At 39.7% G+C, this 24,191-nt stretch overlaps 1 pseudogene; it reads left to right on the top strand.

Moving 5' to 3' along the window:
• Positions 1 to 9,818: 9,818 nt before the first annotated feature.
• Positions 9,819 to 10,003, top strand: LOC142435125 (U1 spliceosomal RNA; annotated as a pseudogene).
• The last annotated feature ends 14,188 nt before the right edge of the window (positions 10,004 to 24,191 follow it).

Genomic DNA, 24,191 nt, shown 5'->3' on the forward strand with positions numbered 1-24,191 from the left:
GAAAGTTTCGGTGTACTAAAATCTCCCTTCATCTTAATTGTAGGTCATTCATTGTTTTGTTTGTTTGTTCTTAATGAGAATTCAGTTACCTTCTATTTCAGCATTCTTGACAAAATGAACTCTGAAAGCATTGCAGCTCACCTTTAGGGGTCTAATTTTTTTCTACCATTCCAAATAGTTTGGGATCTTGAGATCTATATATCCGTAGTCCATAGGACATTTCAGAGATGAACTCAAGGCTTCGGGGTCCCTAGGTTCCCTCCCAGAAAAACACATTTCTAACAGACATTAAGTAGAGAGACAGAAATGTCTATATAGAGAGAGGTAGTGGAAGCACTCACTCCTCTCTTCCAGGAAATTTGGGAACAGCTACTTGATAAACTGACTGGAAAAAATTCATATGTGCACCCATTCCAAAAAGAAGTTTTCCAAAAGAACACTCAAATTATAAAACAGTATCATTGATATCACATGCAAGTAAAATTTTATTGAAGATCATTCAACAATCATTTCAGGCCAGGTTCAGAGGAGGATATAGAGCAAGGGATATCATTATCATTGCTAATAGCAGATGGATCTTGGCTGAAAGCAAAGAATATCAGAAAGATGTTTACTTAAGTTTTATTGACTGTGCCATGACATTTGACATTGTGGATCATAACAAACTATTGATAGCATTGAGAGGAATGGGCATTCTAGAACACTTTATTGTGCTTATGTAGAAAGGTGTGAATTAGTATTGTATCACAATGTTGCATCCTCTCACCATACTTATTCAATCCATATGCTGAACAAATCATCAGAGAAGTTGGATTATATGAAGAAGAAAGTGGCATCATTGTTGGAGGAAAGCTTATTAACCTCTAATTTGTGGATGACACACTTTGCTTGCTGAAAGTGAAGAGGACTTGAAGCACTTGCTGATAAAAATCAAGGATTCCAGCCTTCAGTATGTATTACAACTCAATGTAAAGAAGACCAAAATCCCCACAATAGGACTAATAGTTAATATCATGATTAATGGAGTAAGGGTTGAAGTTGTCAAGGATTTTGTCTTACTGAGATCCACAACTAATGCTCATGGAAGCAGCAGTAAAAAGATGAAAAAGACACATTGCATTAGGCGAATCTGTTGCACAAGACCTCCTCAGAGTATTGAAAAGTAAAGGAGTTACCTTAAGGATAAGTTGAACCTGACTCAAGCAATGGCATTTTCCATGGTCTCATATGTATGTGAAAGTTGGACATTACATAAAGATCAAAAAAGAAATTTAATTGATGCTGGAGAAGAATATTGAAAGTATCATGGACAAACCTATCTATCTTTGAAGATGTACAGCCTGCTTGTTCCATAGAGGCAAGGATGGTGAAACTTCGCTTACATACTTTAGACACGTTGTCAGCAGAGACCAGTCCCTGGAGAAGGACATCATGTTTGAAAAAGTAGAAGGGAAGTAAAAAGGAGGAAAGCCCTTGAGGACATGAACTGACACCATGGATGCAACAATGGGCTCAAGCATGGTAACAATTTTGAGGATGGCACAGGACTGAGTAGTGTTTCCTTCGGTTGTGTATAAGGTTAATATGGGTTGGAATTGACTTGATGGCATCTAAGAGCAACAGAGACTACACCTACATTGCGCAAAAGCCTTTGGACAAGTGAGTACTAAGATAAATCATCTCTGAGAAGTATTTGGTAGCGGAGAAGAGTAGACCATATGAATGAAGAGGAAGTGGGAGGAGAAAATCCAAGATCCATAGGCTACTTCATAGTTCTGAGCAAATGAGGATTCTAACAGGCATTGGGCCTAGAGACACACTTCAACAGGTTTGGTTGAAAATGAAGAGACTGTGGTAATAATTCTACAACTCTTCTTGTTTGAACTAATGAATTGCTTGGCATGTGGATGAAGTACTAATAAAACTGTTTTTAAAAAGTTAGAAAATGATAAGACACATCCAACAAACTGTGAGGACGCCACTGTTTCTGGCCTTCCTAAAGTAGCAAGTAAGCAAAAGGTAATTAATTATGTTCTTCTAGAAGGTTATGTTTTCAGCCAAATAAATGTTTCAAATGACATGTTAATTTGTAGATCGACAAGTATACAAAGTAAAGAGTTTAAATAATTGTTTTAAAAAGGTTTCTTTGAGTGAATGTAGTAATAAATGCTTGTGTTATGGTTTCTGATCAAAATCGGTTCTAATGTTATCACATTAGGTAATTGCCTACATTGAGTTTCTAGATGAAGTGACTACAAAAAACAAAGAAGTAAGAAATACTTGCTTAAAATGGATGCTAGATATTTATTAGGTAAGTCTTTTGAAAATATTTCTTCCCTTTCTGTGATGTGTCTTTTAATTCCTTTAACATTGTCTTAAAAGCAAAAAAGAATCTTATATTGATAAAATCCAATATCTTTTTGTAATCTTATATTGCATTATAAAATCCATGTTTTCTTGGAGAAATTTAATAGTTTTTTCATTTTACTGTTGTGTCTATAATCCATTTTAAGTTAATTTTTTGTGTAAGGTATGAAGTCTTTAACTAGATTCATGTTTTTTGCATATGTATGCTCAATTGTCCCAATAGTTTTTGTTGAAAAAAATATCATGCATTTTATTGCCTTTGCCAATGATTAGATTAGTTTACCCTATTTGCTTGGCATTTTTTTAGTATCTACTTTGTATTTTGATTTATGTATCTATTCTTTTATAGATAACATATTGTCATGATTATGGTTGCCTCATTAGAAATCTGATACAGTAATTTGATAGTGTAAATCCTCCTAATCTGTTCTTTAGTATTGTGTTGGCTATTTCAGGCCTTTTACCTTACATGACATTTTTGAATCATTGTATTAAACCTACAAAATAATTTGAAATATATTTAATTAGTTTTGTTTGGGTTTTATTGAATTTATAGATCAAGTCAGGAAGAATTCAGATCATAACATTATGGTCTTTCAGTCCATGATCATGGAATGTCTCGTTCAATTATTTAACTCTCTTCTGATTTATTTCACCAGTGTTTTATTATTTTCAACACACAGATCCTGTACATCTTTTGGTTTATTTATCCTTAAATATTTCATTTTCATACTAATTTATTACTTTTAATTAAAAATATTCTTTATTTTATATAGGGAAATAGCTGACATTTGTACAACTGACATTGTAGCCTGACACCTCACCATATGACTCTACCTGTGAAGATTTTTATGTTGCTAAGATTTGGGTTTATACATAGTACGCAGGTTTCAGCAAAGTTTCCAGACTAAGTCAGACTAGGTAGAAGAACCTAATGATTTACATATGAAAATTATCCAATGAGATTTTTCTAAAAAATAACAATAGAACATTTTCTAATATCAAGTTGGAAGAAGCATATGTTTGTCATGGATTTAATAGTATACACCAAACTATGGACAAACTTGATTGAACCATGGTTCTCAGTTGTTTGGCAGTTTTGTAAAGATGTAATCTTCCAACATGATGTGATATGATATCATCAGGCAATCTTTTGTAAGAGGATTAGGGTGGGGATACAACAGCCTTACTCAGGTCACAGCCCTCATTTGATGTAAGAAAAAATTTTCTGGGGTGTAGCCTACATCTCTTTTATTTTATAAGACATAAAAGGAGAGAGAATTAAGCAGAGATTGATCTGATTACTAACAAGAATGATGATCCCAAAGCAAAGCATGTCATTTGGACTTGAAGTCCCAGCTCTGACAACCTCCTAGACCCAGAAGAAGATTTATGCCAAGACACCAGAAGCACAGATAGTGAAAAGAGTCAAAAATTTTCTTCCAAAGTCAACAGAAAACGAACCCCTTCTCCTAGAGCCAATACTCAAATTTGGAGTTTTAAGCTCTAACCTGTTAGATAATAATTTTCTGTTGGTTAAAGCCATCAATTTATAGTATTTCTGTTATTGTACAACTACATAATAAGACAAAGTTTAAAATGATCACAGCAGAATAATTTGGGGAAGGATAATGATAATGGTAGCAGAACTTGTGAAATGTAAGCAAGGTCACTGAATTATACCTTTATAAATGGTTGAAATGGTATATCTTTGGCTGTACAGACATTCACCTAAAACTAAAAATAAGATGGCAGGAATATACAGTCATTGTGCCAAAAAGAAATGGCCAACATTAAATAATTTCAAGACCTAGCATATGACTAAGAACCACTAGTATTAAAGGAAGAAGTTCAAACCTGCACCAAAGGCATTGTTGGAAAAATAACATTCCAGGAATGGATGGGATAACCATTGAAATAGTTTAATAAATGAATTTAACACCAGGAGCATGTACTTTTCTATGTCAAGAAATTTGAAAGACAGCTATCTGACCAATGAACTTGAAGAGATTCATATTTGGACCCATTCCAAAGAAAGGCAATTGAATGGAATGTGGAAATTATCAAACAATATCATTAATATAATATGATAGCAAATATATTACTGAAAACAACTAAAAACCAGACACTAGTTTTTATTAATAGAGAACTATGAGAAATTCAAGCCAGATTCAGAAGAAAACATGTTGTTGTTGTTAGTTGCCATGGAGTTTGTTACTCATGGCAATCCTATATACAACAGAAGAGAACATGAAAGTAGTGAAATTACTGAGGTCAACAAAAAATACCAAATATTTTTCTGTTTTAAACTGATAATCTTATTTTTTCTGAAGTTTGCTTTGTCTGATTTTATGTTTAGTGTAAGTTTAAGTGTATCTTTCTCCATTCTTTACTTTTAGGCTATCAGTCTTTATATTTAAAGTAGGATCTTTCTTGGCAACATTTACATATATATATATATATATATATTCTGACAATAGCTGCACTTTAACTTATATTATATTATTATTAACTTATATTATATTATTTAACTTATATTATATTATTAGCTTATTTATATTATTAACTTATTTATATTATTTCATTTTAAATTAGAGCCTTGGTGGTGTAGTGGTTACAAGTTGGGTTGTTAACCACAAAGTCAGTAGTTTGAAACAACCCGCTGCCCCTGAGGAGAAAGATGAGACTTTCTACTCCTGTAAGAGGTCAAGTCTTAGAAACCTACAGGGGCAGTTCTACCCTGACATGCACAGTTGCTATGAGATATAATTGACTCAATGGCAGTGATCAATTTTTTTATTTTAAGCTAACACTGAAATAATTTGAGTAATATCTACTACATTAGTAACTACTTTGTATTCATTTCTTGTGTTCTTTCCTTCTCTCTCTCTCTCTCTCTCTCATTTCCATTTTTCTGGTTTTGATTGAGCATTTAACAAGATTCCATTTCTTTCTTATCATATTAATTATAAATTATTAAAAAATTTTAGTAGTTGTCCTTGAATTTACTATATACAGTTTCAACTTCAAATAACAGTAAATAGAGGAAAGAACTGGAGGCAAAGGGCATTTATAGAGGTCTAAATACAGGCACGTACATGTGTAAATATATTTATGTATAAAAATAGGGGGCATAGATCTATGTACATATATTTATATATTAAATATTAAGGTAGCAGACGGACATTGGGCCTCTACTCAAGTCCTCCTTCAACACAGAACGCTTTGTTCCAGTAACTTGGCATGCTGATACTCACCTTCCCAGCACGATCGCTGAAGACAGAATGGATCCTTAATTAAATGTTATGAAGAAAGATAATGGTGCCCAGCTATTAAAATATATAGCATCTAGGGTTTTAAAGGCTTGAAGATAAACAAGCAGCCATCTAGCTGGGAAGCAACAAGGCCCACATGGAAGAAGCACACTGGGCTATGTGATCATGAGGTGTTGAAAGGTTCAGGTATCAGGCATCATAAGACCCAAAACAAACAATCATATGGATGCGAACAAACGCAGGGTGGGGGGTCGGGTGAGGGGGTGGGGTGGGGTGGAATGGAGTGGAGACTCAAAGCCCATTTGTAGACAATTGGACATTCCTTCACAGAAGGTCACAAAGAGGAGACAAGCCAGCCAGGGGGCAGTATAGCACAGATGAAACATACAACTTTCCTATAGTTCTTTAATGCTTCTCCTAACCCCCACTACCATGACCCCAAATCTGGATAGACCAGCGCATGTACACCAGTACAGATAAGAGCTCTAGAAACACAGAATCCAGTACAAATAAACACCCCAGGAATAATAATGGCAGTAGCGATACCATAAGGGTAGGGGGAAGGCTGGGAAGGGGAACCAATCACAATGATTGATGTGTAACCTCCGACCCCCATCCAGGGTGATGAACAACAGAAATATGGGTGAAGGGAGAGAGTGGACAGTGTAAGATATGAAAATAATAATTTATAATTTAGCAAGAGTTCATGAGGGTGGGAGGTGGGGGATGGAGGGGGAAATGAGGAGTTGATACTAAGGACTTAAGAAAAATGTTTTGAAAGGGATGATGGCAACATGTGTACAAATGTGCTTGACTCAGTGGATGTATGGATTGTTATAAGAGCTGTAAGAACCTCTGATAGAATGATTTAAAACAAACAACAGTATATTCTTTTATGTGTTGTGCAGGCAAATTATACAATAATATTTAAAAATTATTCCCACATTTTAAAATTATGTAATGCACTCTTACTATTATTACTTTAAAGAAATACTTATATTTTAGATTAATTAAAAATAAGAAAATTTTAAACAATCTCTCTCTTTATTTAATTTCTTTTCTGATATTCCTGGCTTCTTTATATAAATTCAAGTCTTTTATCATTTTCCTTCTGCCTAAAAGAATTATTTAACATTTTTTGCAATGACTATTTCTTCTTCATTTATAAAATTTTGGTAAAATGCTCACAACATAAAATCTACCATTAGTGACATTTAATGTACCCACAGTGTGGTAAATTTATCACCATTATGTAGTCCCAGAACATTTTCATAATCTCTAAAAAAAATCCCATACCTCTTAAGCATACCCTGTTTCCCTCATTCTTGCCACTGCAGTTACAGGCAAACACCAATATGCTTTTAGTTTCCATAGATTTGTCCCTTTTGACTATTTCATATAAATAGAATCATATAATCATATGTACCCTTGTGGGTTTCGGATTCTTACAATTACCATTTTTCTAAGAATTGTATGAGAGTTAGATTTTCTCCACCCTGCCATGACTTATTTTCTCTTTTAAAAAATGCTGGGCTTTGACATGATCCTGCCATACCAAGTCAAAGCACTGGGGGAGTGTAGAGGAACAGCAAGGGAATGGAGAGACAAGGTCCCCAGGGAATGCAGAAGGTGGACTTTGGGGTCAGGGCATGGTGCCCCAACAGACTGGACTGGGAAACACTCCTAAAGTCCAACAAATGATCCTTGAACTAACTACAAGCTTTTCTTTCTTGTTGTGTTTTGTTTTGCTCTTTGTCAGTGGTTTGCTGTTGTTGTTTTGTTGTATATTGTTGCTTTGTTTTGCTCTGTCGTGTTTTTGTGCATGTTATTATCTCCACAAGTCTGTCTAAATAAGGTAGGCTGGATGAACAGTTGGAGAAGAAAACAACGGACTGATAGTTCCATGGGGACATGGGAAAAGGGGTGGTGGGGGGAAAGGTAGTGCGGTTAATAAACCATTGTACAAGGTAACAACAAGCGATCTAAATCAGTGGTGAGGAGGGTATGGGAGGCCTGGTTGGGCATGATCAAGGGTACTGTAACTAAGAGGAATTGCTGAAACCCTGGTGGGGACTGAGCATGATAGTGAGACAAGAGGAAAGTCAACTAAAATAGAGGAAATAGCTGGGAGGTAAAGGGCATTTATGGAGGTCTACATAAAGACATGAACATATGCAAATATATTTATACATGAGGACAGGGAAATAGATCTATGTGCATATATTTATAGGTTTAATATTAAGGTAGCAGAAGGACATTGGGCCTCCACTTAAGTACTCCCTCAATGCAAGAATAATTTCTATGTTAAATTGGCATGCTATAATGCTCACCTTCCCGACACAACCGCTGAAGCCAAAGTGGGTGAATAGCAAATGTGGTGAAGAAAACTGATGGTTCCCGGCTATCAAAAGATATAGTGTCTGGGGTCTTAAAAGCTTGATGGTAAACAAGTGACCATCTAGTTCAGAAGCAACAAAGCCCACATGGAAGAACACACCAGCCTATGTGATCATGAGGTGCCGAAGGGATCAGTTATCAGACATCAAAGAACAAAAAAGCATATCATTGGGTGCACACCTCCATGATATAATCGCTGAAGACAAATGAGTGCATAAGCAAATGTGGTGAAGAAAGCTGATGTTGCCCATCTATCAAAAGGTATAGCGTCTGGGGTCTTAAAGGCTTGAAAGTAAACAAGTGGCCATCTAGCTCAGAAGCACAAAGGCCACGTGGAGGAAGCACACCAGCCTGTGCGATTACAAGGTGTCGAAGGGATCAGGTATAAGGCATCATCAGAACAAAAATATCTTAACATAATGAATGAGGGGAGGAGTGCAGAGTGGAGAGTCAAAACCCATTTGTCGGCCACTAGAGATCCCCTTGCAGAGGAGTCTAGGGGAGGAGAGGAGCCAGTCACGGTGCGATGTAGCACCGTTGAAAAATACAACTTTCCTCTAGTCCCTAGTTCCTAAATGCTTACTCCCCCCCCCCTCGCCCCACTATCACGATCTGAATTCTACCTTGCAAGTCTGGCTAGACCAGAGGATGTACACTGACACAGATAGGAACTGGAAACACAGGGAATCCAGGGAGGATGATACTTTCAGGACAGCAGTGTTAGTGGCGATACTGGGAGGGTAGAGGCAGAGTGGGTTGGAAAGAGGGAACCAATTACAAGGATCTACATGTGACCTCCTCCATGGGGGATAGACAACAGAAAAGTGGGTGAAGGGAGACGTTGGACAGGGCAAGATATGACAAAATAATAATTTATAAATAGGGAGGGAGGGAGGGGATAATGAGGACCTTATGCCAAGGGCTTTAGTGGAGAGCAAATGTTTTGAGAATGATGAGGGCAATGAATGTACAGATGTGCTTTACACAATTGATGTATGTATGGATTGTGATAAGAGTTGTGTGAGCCCCTAATAAGATGATTTAAAAAAATTAAATACATAGCTTTGAAAAAAATTCTGGGCTTCCAAATGGGTATGATGTTCATTTCTTTCTTTTTTCTCAAAACCATTTTATTGAGAGTTAATAAATATATCACATCATTCCTTAGTTCAATTACATCAATCAGCATTATACAATTGCTACCACAATCATTTTCAAAACACTCTTTTCCTTCTTGAACTCCTTGATACCATCTACCTTTTACCACCACCACCACTGTACCCCTCAGGAACCCATATTCTATTTGCTGTCCCTATAGGTTTCATATACTGAAAAGCAGAAAAACATATACCCGAAATTCATGAGGGTCATCCCCAATGATGTAACAACCTGAGATAAATCCCATTATGAACAAACAAAAAGAACACAGAAAATATTTTAAACTAAATCAAGCCTGAAGTACATTAGATGGAGGAATCATTTAACTATTCAAGTTTGGTTTATTATTTTCATCTCCAATAGTCATCTCTCCAATGCAATTGAATTAGTAAGCACTTTCCTCCTCTAGTATGGATAGAGGGAAATTACTAGAGGTTTGTTTCCTTTGTAGATCTCACAAATATATCTTGCGTTACCACTGTCATCCAAAACCTTCTGCAAACCAGGCTCTCTCAATTTAGGGTCTGATACAATTCCCTCCTTTAGCTTCAGATTACATGATTTGTAACCCTCAAGTCACTGATGTTGGTGTGCTACTTCCACGTGGACTTAGTTGACACCTCACTTACATGGCTGCTTGTTTGGAAGCAAGGCTTGAAGACCCCAGACATTAAGGAAGGTGGTTTTCCCAAGGAGAGGCTCATCCATTGCACTGCGGGTGTGCTGACCCCTGAGATTTCCCCAAATGCGGGAAACTTGACTGCATAATTTATGCTAGTGGGGGATTGCGTTCTCACTCTCCGCTGTTTTAAAAAAAACAAACCCAGACACTGTTTTATCTGATAGGGCTCTGTCTAATTTTGTAGACTTGGCGACCATGGCTCCTGGGAGATAAGCATCCAGCCACATCTCCAAGGCCTCCTCAATGGGGCGGACAGCAGAGTGGCTGGGGTTGTCAGAGTCTGAGAAGCCAGGTCCAATCCTGGGTGTCCTAGTGCAGCCCCGCAAATCCATCGTGCTGCGTATGGTGCTGTAGGCGCTGCAGGTGGCCAAGCAGCAGCAGGGCACCTCAGTGGTGGCCAACAAGCAGTTCATTCTGCAGAAGTACCCGGCGGTCAACATCATCTGCTTCAAGTACCTGCTGAAGGAGGCCCTGGCCAAGGGCACCAACCATGGCCTCATCATCCAGTCCCTCAACTCCAAGGCCAGGGGGGCCATCAGTAGGTTCAAATTAGTTGCCAAGAGAAAATGGACGGTCCATCTCAAAAAGACATCCACGGCTATGGCCACCAAAAAACCCAGTGAGGTCAAGGAGAAGAGCCTCAAGAACCCCAGGAAGACAAAGAAGGACAGCCCCCCTGGTGCAAATGAAGCAAAAACGGGGCCCATGAAACCAGCTCAGGTGAAGCAGGTCCAGTCAAGAAGGCCCTTAGGAAAGGTGGCAAGGCCACGGCTATAGGTAAAGCCAAGAAAGGGTCCCCCAGCCCAGAAAAGGCTGCGAAGGCCCCTTCCAGTGCTGCCAGGCTCAGCAGGAAGTCAGCAGTCAAAGACCCTCTTCCAGGAGATGCAGAGGCCCCCAAGAAAACAAATGCTGGCAGGAAGAGTTCCAAAGAGAAGGTCCCCAAGGGCAAGAGCAATGCTACTTCCCCGGTAAGGAAGAAGGAAGCAGCCACAGTCAAGGCTCCTAAAGGGGCGGCTGCCCAGGGGCTTGGGAAGGAGCCAAAAGCCAAGGCAACAGCTCGTCCCAAGAGTAAGGGCACCACTGGACACCCCCGTGCCCCGAGCTCCCACGCACCTGGTCAAGAATATCACAGCTCCTGAGGCCCAGAGAACGCTCGGGCTGCCCGCCAAAGCCCCGCCATTATAGAAGGTATCTGTTTAAGAGGAAAGAGCTGAGAGCTATATGCCGGAGCAGGGAGGCTGAGATTCACCTGAAGTTTTTATTTCCCTACAAACCTTTAGTCATTCTATTTAATTGCCACTGATTTTTCAATACGTCTTTTTTTGTTCACCCCCCCCCGCCCACACACACACACACACACACACACACAATGGTACCCTTATCTCCTGTGTTTGCTTCCTGAGGGTGAGTATCGAGCAGAGCCATAATGTAAGAACTAATTGGTCTTAAATTGAAGCTAGGATTTCATGTGAGCCAAAACCCATTCCTGGATTTTTTTAACCTGCCTTTGGCTCCCTTTCAAAACTTCCTTATTAATTTAGGGTAGAGTCTTATCACTCATCCCCTTGGGGCATCAAGATCTTCCATTAATATTGTCTTTGATTAGTCCCTGGTAGTAAAATTTCAAAGAACTGTTGAGAGAGAGAGATACTGGGCCAATCTAGTCTAACTCCATTTCACAGTGTCTGAAATATTCACTTGTACAGAATCAGTTCTTTCATGGCTGAACACTATTTACATGAACAATGGAAATTAATTGTCAGGGAAATTTTACAATAATATTCACTGAGAATGTCAGTCACAGGTTTGATGGAATAATATATATCTTAATAGAGCATATTGGGCATTGATATATCAAGATCATGATTGTCCACTTTCTAACAGTTCAACAATATTGGTACAATTTTCTTCTGTTTCCTCAGACACTGTGAACTTTCAGTTCTTAGGTTACAGGTGTGTCTGAGGTAGAGTCCAGTTCATCCACTGAATTTTCCTTGCTATTGACTGTTGCTGCCCTACCCGCCCTGTCTTGCCTGAGGGTAGACTCCGCTTTCTGTTTCCTTGACCTTGGACTGGCAGCCTCGAATGAGGTGAAGGACATTCAGTATATTAACTCTTCCACAAAAGTGAGTTGAACTGAGCCCTCTGTACTGATGTGTGGATAAATTAGCCGTTATATTCCTTTTTGCTGTACAAACCTATCATATATACGTACATCACACGCTCAAACCTGTCATATATATATCCTATCCTATCATATACATATATATATGATAGGTTTGAGTGTGTGTGTATATATGTGTGTGTGTATATATACTCATAAGTGTCCTGGTTTTGTTTATCTAGAGAACCTGCTAAACACAATGAGAGACAATAAAGACACCACTACACAATGATTAAAGGAATACTAGAAAAAGACATAATCACCATAATAAATATATTGTTGTTTGGTGCCATCTGGTTGGGTCCTACTCATAGTGACCCTGTGTACCACAAAAGGGAACACTGAATGATCCTGTGCCATTCTCACAATTGCTCCTATGCCCAAGCCCATTGATGCAGCCACTGTCAATCCATCTCCTTGAGGGCCTTCCTCTTTTTCTATGCCCCTCCAACTTACCAGACATGATGTTCTCCAGGCCTCTCCTCGCAATATGTCCAAAGTATGTAAGACAAAGGCTTGCCATCCTTGCCTTGATGAAGCAACTCTGGCCTTACTTTTTGCAATGCAGATTGATTTTTCCTTTTAGCAGTCCATGTTATTTCAATATCTTCCATCTCCATATGAAGTTGGTTATTAATTTTTCAACATCTTTAAAGAATGAAGTTTGGATTTGGATTAGAATTGCATTGTATTTATTTGTAGATTGCTTTAAGTAGCATTGACATTTTCACAGTTTAGTTCATATATCCCTTAACATGGGATATTCCATTTGTGTAGGTCTCTTGTTTTCTCATAGTAGTGTCTTCTAGTTTTATTTGTTTAGGTGTAATGCTTATTTTGTTAGGTTTATTCGGAATTAATGCTTTGTGTGGTTATTGTAAATGATATTGTTTTCTTAATGTTTTTTGGAGGTGATATCTTTATTGGTGTTCAAGAAACCAATGGACTCCTGTCTGTTAATCTTGTAGCCTGCCACTTTACTAAATTCCTCAATTGTCTGCAGCATTTTTTTTATAGATTCCTTGGGGTTCTTGAAATATAGTATCATGCCATCTGCAAATACTGATAGATCCACTTCTTTTTTGCCTATTTGTATTCCTTTTGTTTATTTCTGTTGTCTAATGGTTCTGGTTAAACTTCCAACACAATGTTGATTAAAAGTAGTGATAGGCGGAAACCTTGTCTAGTTCCTGTTACCAGAAGAAAGCTTTTCAGTTTTTCCCTGTTGAGCATGATTTTGGCCATTGGTTTTCATATATGGTTTTTAAAAAATCATTTTATTAGAAGCTCGTACAACTCTTATCACAATCCATACATACATCCATTTTGTCAAGCACATTTGTACATTTGTTGCCATTATCATTCTCAAAATATTTGCTTTCTACTTGAGCCATTGGTGTCAGCTCATTTGTCCCCTCCCACCCCACCCACACCCCCTCATGAACCCTTGATAATTTATAAATTATTATTATTTTGTCATGTTTTACACTGTCCAACATCTCCCATCACCCACTTTTCTGTTGTCTGTCCTCCAAGGAGGGGGTTACATGCAGATCCTTGTAATGGATCCCCCCTATCTACCCCACCTCCTCTCAACCCTCTTGGTATTGCTACTCTCATTATTAGTCCTGGGGGATATATATGTCTTGGATTCCCTGTGTTCCCATCTCTGATCTCTACCAGTGTACATCCTCTGGTGTAGCCGGATTTCTAAGGTAGAATTGGGATCATGATAGTGGTGAGGAGGAACCATTAAAGAACTAGAGGAAAGCTGTATATTTCATCGTTGCTACACTGCATACTGACTGGCTCATCTCCTCCTAGAGACCCTTCTGTAAGTGGATGTCCAGTTGCCTGCACATGGGCTTTGGGTCCCCACTCTGCACACCTCCTCATGCACAATGATATGACTTTTTGTTCTTTGATGACTGATACCTGATCCCTTGGACACCTTGTGATCACACATACTGCCGTGCTTCTTCCATGTGGGATTTGTTGCTTCTGAGCTAGATGGCCTCTTGTTTACCTCCAAGCCTTTAAGACCCCAGATGCTATATCTTTTGATTGGCGGGCACCATCAGCTTTCTTCACCACATTTGCTTATGCACCTGCTTTGTCTTCAGTGATCATGTTGGGAAGGTGAGCATCATGGAATTCCAGTTTCATAGGAAAAAAGTGTTCTTGCATCTAGGGAGCACTTGAGTGGAGGCCCAATGTCCCTCTGCTGCCCTAATAATAAACCTATAAATATATGCACATAGATCTGTTTCCCCATCCTCATAAATATATTTACATATGTACATGCCTGTATTTAGACCTCTATAAATGCCCTTTGCCTCTTAGTTCTTTCTTCTATTTCCTTTTACCTTCCTCTTGTCCCACAATCATGCTCAACCTTCATTTGGGTTTCAGTAATTCCTCTCGGTTACATTGCCCTTGATCAAGCCCTACCAGGCCTCATAAACCCTCCACGCCACTGATTTTGGATCACTTGTTGTTCCCTTGTCCCTGGGTTTCTTAACACCACTTTCTTTCCCCCACCTACCCTTCTCTCATGTACCCCCAGAATCATTGGTCCCATTGTTTTCACCTCCAGATTGTTTATCTAGCCTATCCTATCTAGTTAAACCTGCAGAGATAATAATATGCACAAAAGCAAGACAGAGCAAAATAAAGCAACAAAAGAAAACAAAACAACATTATGAGACACGACATCACTCACTGACCCATAGCCCTACAGGGGGCAGCACTGGAGACACAGTGTGGGAATTGCAACCGATCTGACCCCACCACACCAAGACAAAACACTAAGGACGTGCAACAGAACAGCAAAGGGACTAAAGCAAGGAAGTCTGAGGGAGTACTAAGGGTAGACTTTGGGGCCAGGGCGTGGCACTCCATCAGACTTGACAGTAAAACAATCCTATAGGTCAATAAACAAACCATGAACTATTTACAAGCTTTTCTTTTTTTCGTATATGGCTTTTAAAAGTAGAATTGAGGAGTTTACTTTCGATTCCTATTTTGTTTAATATTTTTATCGGAAGTGGGTGTTGGATGTTGCCAAATGTATTTCTGCAACTATTGTGTGATCATATCGTTCCCATTCATTGTCTTATTTACGTGGTGGATTACATTGATTGTTTTTGAGCATAATGTATTGAAAAAAATATGTTATTAAATTCTGTTGGCCAATTCTGTTGTGCTGAAAACTTTTGCATCTGTAATTGTGAGAGATATTGGTCTGTATTTTTCTATTTCTGTGAGGTCTTTTTATGACTTTGGTATCAGGTACATGCTTGCTTCATAAAATGAACTTGAATGGTTTGTTGTCAATTTCTATGTTTTGGAATATTTTAAAAGCTTTGTAGAATTCCTCGGTGAAGCTGTACAGTCATGGGCTTTTCTTGGTCTGGAATTTTTAAATTTATTTTTTGTTTTATTAAAATATCATTTTATTGGGGGATCTTACAACTCTTATGACAATCCATACACCAATTGTATTGAGCATATTTGTACATATGTTGCCATCATTGTTTTCTAGACACTTGCTTTCTATTGAGCTCTTGGTATTAGCTCTTTTTTCCCTCCCACCCAACCCTGAAGGGGGTGTGCATGGTTATGTGTCAATCATTGTGATCAGTTTCCCCTTCTTTCACTTCTCTCCCCACTTTCCCCCTACCTTTCTGATGTTTCTATTCCTATTCCTAATCCTGGATTTGGTGTGTCATGAGCTCTTACCTGTGTACATGCTCTGGTCTAGGCCAGAGTCAAAGGCAACACTGGGGTCATGATAATGGGGCATGAGGAGGCCTCGAGGAAGCCTCAAGAAACCAGAGAATATTTTTTGTTTCATTGGTGCTTTACTGTGCCCTGGCTAACTCGTCCCTTCCCTGTGACTGCTCTGTGAGGGGGTGCCCATTGTCTATAGATGGGCTTTGGGTCCCTGCTCTGATACCACCCCTCGTTCTCAACAAAATGGTTTTTAGGTTTGTTTGTTATGGGTCTTTTGCTGCCTGTTAACCTGGTCCCAGTGGCACCTCATGATCTCACAGGCTGGTGTGCTTCTTCCATGTGAGCTTGTTGTTCCTCTGATAGATAGCTTCTTGCTTAACTTCAAGCCTTTAAGATGCCAGATGTTATATCTTTTGATATATGGGTACCATCCGCTTTCTTCACCACATTTGCTTATGCACCCACTTTGTCTTCAGCAATTGTGCCAGGAGGGTGAGCATCACAGAATGCCCATTTATTAGAACAAAGTGTTCTTGCATTGAGGGACAGTATGAGCAGAGGTGCTTGGGAATTTCTTGATGACATTCTCCATTTCTTCTTTTGTTATGAGTCTGTTGAGGTTTTCTTCCTCTGTCTGTGTTAACTTGGGTAGTTGGTGTATATCTATGTATTTGTCCATTTCTTCAAGTTTATTAAACTTGCTGGAATACAGTTTTTCATAGAAGAGTATGGTAATTGTTTTTATTTCATTTGGGTAGATTTTCATGTCACATTTTTAATCTCTGATTATAGATATTTGTATCTTCTCTTTGTTTCACCTTTCTTAAGTTTGCCAGTGTTTTATAAATTTGGGGGAGCATTTCAAAGAATCAATTTCGTTTTTTGCATTTCATCATTTATTTAAATGTTTAAGCTCTCACAACTAGGTTTTTAGAAGCTGATGAACACTGAAAAATTATTTCTTCCACAGAATTGTAACCACGCATTCCCAGATAGTATAACTATATGGTTGAATTGGCATTAATACACATTATAATTTAGTCAATTATATAATAAAACATAATATCAGTATCCAAATATTGATTTACACAGCTTAAACAGTACATAAAAATTGGAGTTTCCTCGATTTACTCTCTGAATCCACGCCTCCAATCTTTTTTTGGCAAGAGGTTGGAAAGAATGAAAATCACACTTCAAACAAGAAGTTGGTAAAAATGACAAGAATTTCAGAAATGTTATGATTAAAAACTGTACTAGCTACAACATACTATCTCTAGCTGCTAAAGATATTTTCTAAATTAAAGAACATTTTCTGCATGAAACAGAGGCAACAATAACATTTAATATCCCCCTCCAATTCTTTTTACAGGACCTCCCTATTAGGCTTCACTATAAAGTATAAGCATTAAATTAACAGTAAGTCCTTTTTAAAAAAATCTGTAGACATTAAAGGCATGTGATTCTGTACAGTGAAGTTTTTTTCTCTCCCAAATGAAGGGTTCCATAAAAGCACAAATTGACATTAAATAATCACTGTATGACTTGGTAACAATCCAACAAAAATAGATGATGCACAAACTTGATACATCGTGTATGAATGTGCTAAATGTAAAAAAAAGTGAATTGGCAAATAATCATACAGATTCTAATGTTGTGTTTGAGATGACTGAAGTAATAAACCATATAATATCTAGAGGGTTCATAACTCCTGGGATTCTTTTAGTTTTATATGATTATAAAATTACAAAAATATTGTGCTGGGTATTTTGGCACCTAAACTCACTAAGGATCTTATATATTGATAAGATTCTGGCATGGGAATGGGTTTAAACGATTTAAAGCAATAGTGCATGGTTTCAGGACAGGTCAATTGGTATAAATGCCGGGCCATAAGATACGTTTGCTAAGGGTCCAGATAAGTTTATCTTAACCCAAACATGCAGGTTGCATATACTGTCATGCCTTAGCTTGGTAAAAAATGCTTCCAATATTCTTATTGAACATTTATTAAACTTATTCACCAAGCTAACATGTTGGTAAATATGCATGCCAAATTGTCCTGTCTCGAGTTCAACTTCCAAAGAAATGCCATAAGACACCAGTGTTATTGAATTCCACAGTTATTTCTATCACCATTGAAGGATTTGAAGTTCAGCTGCATTTTAGGATGATACTTTTTCTTTTTTGTTTGTTTGTTCGTTTGGTTTAAATCATTTTATTAGGGGTTCATACAACTCCCATCACAGTCCATACATACATCAACTGTGTAAAGCATATCTGTACATTCATTGCCCTCATCATTATCAAAACATCTGCTCACCATTTAAGCCCCTGGCATCAGGTCCTCATTCCCCCCCTCTCCACTCCCACCTCCCTTATGAACCCTTGATAATTTATAAATTATTGTTTTGTCATATCTTGATCTGTCCCACGTCTCCCTTCACCCACTTTTCTGTTGTCTGTCCCGCAGGGAGGAGGTCACATGGAGATCCCTGAAATCGGTTCTTCCTTTCCAACACACCCTCCCTATGCCCTCCCAGAATTGCCACTCACACCAACCGTCCTGAGGGGATCCTTCGCACTGGATTCCCTGTGCTACCAGTTCCCATCTGTGCCAGTGTACATCCTCTGGTCTAGCCAGACTTGCAAAGTAGGATCCGGGTCACGGCAGGAACTAGAGGAAAGTTGTGTTTTCATCGTTGCTACATTGCAACTTGACTGGTTCGTCTACTCCCCAAGACCCATCTGTAAGGGGATGTTCAGTGTCCTACAAATAGGCTTTGGGTCTCCACTCCACACTCCTCCACTCAACACTCCCCCTCCCTCCCCATTCACTGTGGTAAGATTTTTTTGTTCTGATGATGCCTGATCACTTCGACACCTTGTGATCACACAGGCTGGTGTGCTTCCTCCATGTGGGCCTTATTGCTTCTGAGCCATATGGCTGCTTGTTTGCCTTCAAGCCTTTAAGACCCCAGATGCTATATCTTTTGATAGCTGGGAACCATCAGCTTTCTTCACCACATTTGGTTGTTTACCCTCTTTGTCTTCAGCGGTTGTGTCAGGAGGTGAGCATCATAGAATGTCAATTGAATAGAAAAAAATATTCTTGCATTGAGGGAGTACTTGAGAGGAGGCCCAATGTCCTTCTGCTACCTTAATACTAAACCTATAAATATATGCACATAGCTCTATTTCCCCATCCTCATATATAAATATATAAATATATTTGCATATGTACACATCTCTATGTAGACCTCTATAAATGCCCTTTGCCTCCCAGCTCTTTCCTCTATTTCCTTTGACTTCTCTCTTGTCCCACTATAATGCTCATTTCCCACCAGGGTTTCAGCAATTCCTTTTAATTACATTACCCTTGATCATGCCCAACCAGGTTTCCCACACCCTCCTCACCACCAATTTGAATCACTTTTTGTTCCCGTTTCCCTGGGTTTATTAAAACCACTACCTTTCCCCCCACCATCCCTTTTCCCATGTCTCCACGGAACTATCAGTTCCATTGTTTTCTTCTCCAACTGTTCATCCAGCCTACCTTATTTAGACAGACCTGCGGAGATAATAACATACACAAAAACAAGAAAGAGCACAGCCAAGCAACAATATGCAACAAAACAGCAACAACAACAAAAAACACCCAACAAAACACAAAAAACACATAACACAACAAGAAAGAAAAGCTTGTAGTTAGTTAAAGGATTATTCGTTGGCCTTTAGGAGTGTTTTCCAGTCCATTCTGTTGGGGCACCACGCCTTGACCCCAAAGTCCACCTTCAGCATCCTCTGGGTACCTCGCCGCTCCATTCCCTTACTGTTCTGTTGCACCTCCTTAATGTTTTGCCTCGGTGTGGCAGGATCCAATTGGGTACAATTCCCACACCATGTCTCTGGTGTTATCCCCTACAGGGCTATGGGTTAGTGAGGGGCATCATGTCTCATAGTGGGGTTAGCCATGTGGTCCTCTCTGTCGACTGGCTGCTCTAATTGCGAACATCGACCTCCCGGCCTGCTAGGCTATGATGTGCTCCGCTCTCTCCTCCTCCCCCTTCGTCTGCTCCCGTGTGCTCTCATCAGATATGTCCCTCTTCTGGAGCTGTAGATTCAGTGCCGTCCTTTGAAATAAATTCTTTTGAGGGAGGGGCAGGTGTCCACTTAGTAGTGGTGTTGGGGCAGGTCCCCCAGACCTCTCCACTGGTTCCCTACTCCACACCGGCATGTTGCATTCACATCTTGGAGCACTGGATTGAAGTCTTGTCCCTCTTTCACTGTGGAGACACAAACAATACCTTCCCCTTGGGATGGGTTAGTGCCCTGTGCCCCCGCTAACCTTTCCTTTTTTATTACTTTTTTTCCTTTCCCAATCGCCATTTTTTTAAAAATAAATCTTTTTTGGGGGGCTCATAAAGCTCTTATCACTATCCGTACATACATCAACTGAGCAAAGCACCCTTATACATTCATTGCAGTCGTCATTCTCATAATTCACATTCTACTTGGGTTCCTGGAATCAGCTCGGTTTCCCTTTTTCCCCCCTCCCCCTCCCTCCCCGCTCCCCCCCTGGTCCCTTGATAGTTTATAAATAATTATTATATCTTATCTTACACTCCCCGGTGTCTCCCCTCACGCACCTCCCCATTGCCCATCTCCCAGAGAGGAGGTTACACATAGATCTCCAAGATTGGTTCTCCCTTTCTACACCCCCTTCCATCCTGGTGTCTCCACTCCTACTGCGGGTGTTGAGGGGTTCTTCTGTCCTAGATTCATTTTTAGTTGTCTACCATGTGTATCCCTGTATTTGGTCTGGTCCCTGCCATATTACCTGGTCTTCACCCCAGGAATAGTTGTATACCGTAGCTTTTGCCCTATGCCCCATTTGCCTTTGTTTAAAGAGCTTACATCAGCAGTCTTTGAATTTTTTCCATCTTTAAGTCAATGCTATCTTGAGGTAAGTTTTCTCTTTTTGGCCATCTGGGTGAACTTGTTCTATGTGGTGGTCTCTTGTTTATGCTTGGTGAGTGTTGTTCTTCTGCGCATACTTAGTTGGAAAGGATCTTTTGTAGGGCTTGGTTTCTTCTAACGTATTCTTTGAGTTTTTCCTTGTCTAGGAGGACTCTTACTACTCCATCTATCTTGACCAATAATTTGGCTGGGTAGGGTATTCTTGGATTTTCATTGTTTTTCTTTAATTTTTGGTATGTTATTCCACTCTCTCCTCTTCTTCATAGTTTCTGCTGAGAGATCTGTGCATATTCATATTTGGGAATCTTTATATGTGATTGCTTGTTTTTCCCTAGCTGCTCTCATGATTTTCTCCTTTTCCTCAAAGTTGGATAATTTACCTGTTATGTCCCTTGGTGACTTCTTCTTGGGATCTAGACTAGCTGGTGTTCTTTCAGCCTCCTGAAATGGTTGCCTGGTTTTCATTCATTAATCTGGGGAAGTTTTCCTCCAAGAATTCTCCCACTATTTTTGCAGATGACTCTTTGTTTTGTCTTCCTCTGGTAAGCCAATAATCCTAATGTTCTTCCTATTCATAGCATCAGGCATAACTCTTAAGTTTTCCTCAGTTTTTCTGATGATCTTATTAGATCTTTGTTTGCGTTTGTTAAAGTCTGCTTGGCTGTCCTCCAAGTCACTGATGCGGTTCTCTGATTCCTGCAGTCGATTCTCGAGTTCTGTGAATCTGCTAATGTTTTTTGTTATCTCCTCCCTGAGCTCCTGTATTTCCCTTTGGTTTATGGGTTTTACCTCTTCTATCATTTCATCCTTTTTCTGTATTGTTTCCCTCATATCCTGTATGACTCCAAGTAGCATTCTGAAAATTTCTTTCTGTGGCAGCTCAATGTCAGCTTCTTCTATGCATGTCATTATGTTCAGGACATCTTCTGTCATTCCCTTTTCTTTCTCCCGTTTTTTTCGTTGAAGTCGTTGGGACTCTTGGCTGTTTGCATTGCATTGTTTGAGAGGAGCCAGAAGCCATTTATCAGGGAGTCGAAGAGCACTGGCTCTCTCTGGGAGACTTGTAGGAATGCTTCTTCGAACTGCCTACAGCTTATTTCACTATGAAATTAACCTACCACTTTATCTTCCTGTGGCTTCCTTCTCAGAAGGCTGGTGAGTTGACTGCTTTGGTGTTGCAGAGGTTGGGCAGAGATGCCTGCAGCAGCTTGGAACCTTGAGGAGTGTTGGCAAAGCTACCATAGGACCCCAGGCACACAGGCAGGAATTCCCCAGTAAGAAGTTGAGTAGAGTATCCCCTGGTGTAGGTCAGCAGTGCTTTCCCTAACCTTGGGCTAGCTACACAGGGTGGAGCTCACCTAGCTGGGTATGGCACAGGTGTAAATTCCCTAGACTAAGGGGAGTGGTCTGGAGGTTAGCAGTAGTGTGTGAGGGACCAAGAAAGAGACAAAGAGGAGGAACAAAAGTTAAAAAGCAAGCCCACTGAGCCTGTAGTGGGCAGGGGAGGGGAGATATAGTAAAGAGATGGAAACAAACACAACAACGTAGCTGAGTTGAGATCCCTGCCAGTGGAGCTGCTAGGGTTTCGTCCCTGCTCCAAGGCAGCATTGGCAAGCTGTGACTGTTAAGAAAAGGCCCCTGGGCAGCCCTCCAAGAGCCAGGGGGGGGGATAGAAAGAAGATGGAAAGAAGAGCAACAATGCAGCTGAACCCCAATCCCTGCCCGTGGAGCTGCAAGGGTCCAGTCTCTGCCTGGAGGCAGGTGGTGGCAAACTATGGCTGTGTTGAGATCAAGCCGCCCTACAGGCTGCAAATGGTCCCAGGCTCCAGCAGAGACAGTGGTGGGGCCAAGGTCAAGCCCCAGCCAGCCTCCACTGAGGTAAGCCAAAAGCCCCCAGCCCCTCAAAACCCCATGGGTCTGTGCCTACTTATCTTTATGATGCTCCTCCTGCGTTCCAGCAGTGTTGAATTTCCCTCCAAGCAACTCTCCTGGGCTGAATTCTTTGATATGTGTTACTCCGTCGTCATCTTCCCAGAAGTCCCCCCAACCATTAATTCTTAGAGCTTTGATTTTGTATAATGCTTTTTCACAACTTGATCTTCTTTTTCTAATAGTTTTATTGGCACATAATTTACATGTTATACAATTCATTAGATCAATCATATCAGGGAGAATTGTGTAATTATGTTCACATCAATTTTAAAACATTACTGCTGCACCTCCTCATGGTTAGATCACCTATAAATGATTTATGCAGTCACAATTAGTTCTAGTGATTCCTCCCCTCTACTGATTTCAGTTCTTATTCCTGAAATTTCCTCTCCCTCATTATCAACCAACCCCACACCACTCTCCCCTGTCAACCTTTGTAGCAGTTATTACCACCATGCTTCCATTCCTCCAGTGTTTCACAAACTGGTAAACTCAATAGGAACAATAATAAACAAACTCCAACTAAGGTGATAAGGATAAAATAATAATAATACAAAGACATAGCTACAAATAATGAGTAAGGAAGAAGACTCTCATCAACATTCAAAAATCCAGGGAATAAATTTCTGTCATGGAACATGTAAGGGATACTTGCACCCAGAACAAATTCAGGTCAGGTCTATAGGGAGGTCAACTGGCCAAGTCTGGAGCTCGATCCAGCATAATAAAGATTATAATGGTCTCTGTCTGATAGTAAGGCTGTTCAAGGTGCTTGCATGTAGATCTGCCAGCGGCTCAGTCTGACTAGGTACACTGCAGATATGTTTTGGGGCTCCCACAGTCGCCCATAGCCATCTATAAATTAGGTGTTCATAATTTTAGCTCCAATACTTTCCCCTTAACCATATCTGAATTTTGTAATTGTCAACTTTGTATCACACAGCCTGGTATGCTTTTTCTGTGTGTATTTAGTTGACTCCTTACTTAGATGGCTGCATGTTTGACTACAAGTCTTTGTTTGACTACAAGTCTTTATTGCCATTGATAGCAGGGCGTCAACTACTTTCGTCACCACATGTTGCTATCACATTTTTATCTTCAATGATCCTTTTATGGAGGTGAGTATCGAGCATGTCCATGTTATCAGAACTACTGCAACTGTTCATGAATCGGGGCTATAGTTAAGTAGGAACCCACACCCCATCTGCTTTCCCATGGAGTTTGCATGTCTCTGATTTACTTTGGTGGCTGTATTTTGACAAAATTACAACGTTATTAGACCAACTGCATCAGCAGCAGCCATATGCCAACCAGCAACCAAACAGAGAAGGCACATAAACCCAGGAAGAAAAGAAAAAAACAAAACAAAATCAAAGATACCTACAGGCAGGAAAGCAAAAACCCTTATAAACAAAGATGTGAATCACCACCCCCACCACCACCCCCTACAGCACATTCCTGGAGTACTAGTAGATTACACTATCATCATCATCATCATCAATTT

This window comes from Tenrec ecaudatus, chromosome X, assembly GCF_050624435.1.
Source record: "Tenrec ecaudatus isolate mTenEca1 chromosome X, mTenEca1.hap1, whole genome shotgun sequence".
In the NCBI taxonomy this organism is placed as follows: domain Eukaryota; kingdom Metazoa; phylum Chordata; class Mammalia; order Afrosoricida; family Tenrecidae; genus Tenrec; species Tenrec ecaudatus.